Source organism: Micropterus dolomieu, linkage group LG03 (assembly GCF_021292245.1).
Source record: "Micropterus dolomieu isolate WLL.071019.BEF.003 ecotype Adirondacks linkage group LG03, ASM2129224v1, whole genome shotgun sequence".
Taxonomy (NCBI): Eukaryota; Metazoa; Chordata; class Actinopteri; order Centrarchiformes; family Centrarchidae; genus Micropterus; species Micropterus dolomieu.
This window is the reverse complement of record NC_060152.1, coordinates 18,488,229-18,491,762: the sequence shown is the minus strand read 5'-3', so window position 1 is coordinate 18,491,762 and position 3,534 is coordinate 18,488,229.

Here is a 3,534-nt window from a genome sequence, read left to right as displayed (position 1 = left end):
ACATACCCTCTATAGTATGCCAGTTATCCTAAATGTAGAAACAAGGGATCTGAAGAGTTTATTATTGCCAAACTGGGGAATGTTCTTGACTGATGAAGTGATTCACTTGAGCTCAGTTCAACTAAGCATGTTTTTCAATTTTTCAAGGACCAGACTGGGGTCAAAGAAGTCCCAGAAACAAGCAAGAAGTAAAAATGACTGCTATACAGGCCTGACACAGAATCACCAAGGAGGTGTCTACTGATGTCTATTGGTCACATACTGCAATAAGTCATGGAGTATAGAGGATTTCCAAATTGGTTTCTCTCTAAAATTGGGGAATTATGTATGAAAAAGGCTACAATTTCTATGGCGTTTATCTGATGTAAATACCCTCAAATTAAGGTTAGCACTAAGCACCGAATAGTCATTGTTTTATTGGAATATCAGTGTGGTGTGCTGGAGCATAGAGCTCTTTCCTCTGATAAACAACCAGCATTAAATCCAACTATAGCCCAAGGAATGAGCAGGAGGCGATACCCCAACTGTACTACACCTCTAAAGGGGAAAGTGGTGATGTCTTATACTATTTGTGGTGGATGTTATCAATGTGCATTCTCTGGGCAATATGTCTTACCCGTCTTTTCTGCCTGTCCCTGGTCCTCTGATGTGTTGGTAGCTCTGATAAGCAGAGGTGCGAGACACTCTCTGCTCAGGATAATCTGTTGAGAATGAAGCAACTGTCTTTTCTGTGCCAACCAGGAGCACATGGAAAGGATAATGGATGAGCGGTTGTTAGAGGGACAAATACCAGCAGACTCTATTTGGATTCTGGTGCTCTCAGAGGGCACCGGGGTGCTGAGGTGACTGAGAAGCCTGGCACTCTCAAGATTAGCGCTGGTGCATTTCATTCAATTTCATCAGTTTCTCAACCTGACACTTTTTTCTCCACAGAATGTTAGTCAAGTTGTGTTTTATTGGCTGCTGTTACCTGGCTTATTTTTTGGGGCCTGTTTTGTTTTTCATGTGAAAGCCGAGGTATATATGCCAGCCCTTTGCAGTGTTTTTACACAATTGCTAAACTCATGTGTCACCCATTTCTGCTGTTTTCTCCCCTGGAGGGATATGCACAACTTTATTTCCTAAAGCTAGCTGGCTGGGTGATTTCATTTATCTCGCTGTTAAGCGCCTCTATCCTATTTCTTTCTCCTCTATCACATTTTCTTTGTCCACACTCCTGCCTGTTTACTCTTTGGATGTCTCCAGGATTTGGAGCCATATAGCTCAGTATTATTTATAGTATGTTAGCTTCAATTTCTCCCCTCTGTTTGTTTTGGTATAGTCCATTTTCAGGGATTGAGACCTATGAGAACCTTGACATTAAAGCTTCATGTTCACATAGGCGACTTCTTGACAACACATCATTTTCATTTACCCCTTTCATTTGCAAATAACATATCATTGCACAGAGTAAATAACTCTAAATTTTAAAGTGTCCATAACAAAAATAAAGAATAGAGGGAGGGAGAGAAGGAGCAGAGGAATAGAAGTTAATGGAATCTGCAGCTGCCCCTTGTGGGAGGTTTCTTCGTCAACCAGTCAATTAAATTCAGTTGTCTTTGTCTTCTTCCAAAGGCTGTAAAAGCATCAATATTTCTGGGAAGCTGCACTTAACTCAGTTTGCTGTACATTAAATTGTGTGCAAGGAGCTTGTTTCATAATAAGAGTAATTTCATGCATTGACTTCTTGACTGACAGGTGGGAAATTGTTTCACACCCTATGTGACACCACTGTAGGACAAGGATAATAAAAAGCAACAAGACAACACATCCATAACATCAACATTGTAGGTGAGGAAGGACTCCTAATTCCAGTGTAATATTAATGAATATATATATATATATATACTCTGTAGATTTATATAGTATTGTTAATTTGTAAAGCATCAAAGAAGAATTTAGTAACCATTAATACAGTCAAAAGAATCGTAAAGTGGAATCTAAAGAATCATACTGTTAGCTTTGCCATTTAATTTTCCATAAAAGCAATTTATAGAAACATTCATGTCATTTCTGTAAAGAATGTTCCACTGAAAATTACAAAAAAGCAACAGCACAATTGTTAAGAAGATGACAAAGACGGAGTGACAGAAAGGGAGATTGGCTGAGAGAGAGAGAGAGAAGAATGAAGCCTGTGCTGGCAGTGATAAAGGGTAATGAGTTATAGCATTCACAGGTACACAGTGCTCACATATATCACAGCTCCATCAGCTGTGTCCGATTTGTGACAGATTATTGCAGACTGATTTCACTCAAGATCTCAAATTCTTGTACACGGGAGTGGCAGTAGCTTTGCTTGATGTGTGTATACGTGCGTGGCTGTGGGTGTATGTGCATGACACACATCCTTGGGATTTGCATGGTCTCTTTTTTGGGTCTCCGTGAAGACGCATGTGACCAAGTGAAGGGCACAATAACTGATTGGCCAGTGAGCGAAAGAAAGCTAGAGAAAGAGGGAAAGAGAAAGTGATACCGCAGAGTGAAAGTGGCTGCACATCACCATCTCTGAACAAGGCAGGCAGCCACAGTTAATGAATTGGACTGCCCCATGCTAATGAATGGAGTCTAGAGATAGGCAACAGGAAATGAAGGGAGTAGGGGTATGTCAAACCACATGAACGATGAAGTAGCTTATATCAGGACTTATATTACAGAGGCCTATTAGTTCTCCTGTCTCTGCTGGCAATTGGCGTAATGAGGCAGTCTCCAAAGACCAAATTGATGCCCACTCTCTCACTATCCATGGATGGAGGGTAGGCTTATTGTAGAGTTGTACAATAGACTGTAGTACTCAGCATAAGTCTCCTTTGCTCTTATACTTTTGTACAATGACACAACTCAGACTTTTATCTTAAGACCAGTGTAACAATTTCAGTTCTATCCGTTGTCCATCACAATACAGTGTCTCTTGTTTTCTTTTTCATAGTCCTTATTGGTGTTTAAAGGTCTGATAACTGTCTGCACATTAGCAGCACTCAGGACTATGTCATGAGAATAATAATAATAATAATAATCTTTATTTGTAGAGCACTTTTCCAAAACAAGTTACAAAGTGCTTTAACAAGTGTAAAGACAATAATACCCAAGAGACAATAATACAAAAACAATACAAGATAAAAGCATGAAAACATTGAAAAGACTAAAATACACGTTTAAGATAAATATAAAATTAGTAAAATACAATAAAATAAAAGGGATAAAATAAAGTCAAATAAGATCGGGAAAGGCTCTCCTATAAAAGTATGTTTGAAGAAGGGACTTAAAAGAGTTCACTGACTCAGCCGACCTGATTTCCTCGGGCAGGCTGTTCCAGAGACTCGGGGACCTGACAGCAAACGCTCTGTCCCCTTTAGTTTTCAGTCGAGACTCTGGAACAGACAACAGACCTCTGCCCGAGGATCTCAAGGTGCGTGCTGGTGCGTATGGGACTAAAAGTTCAGAAATATAACAAGGCGAGAGGCCATGAAGAGCTTTAAAAGTAATCAATAGAATTTT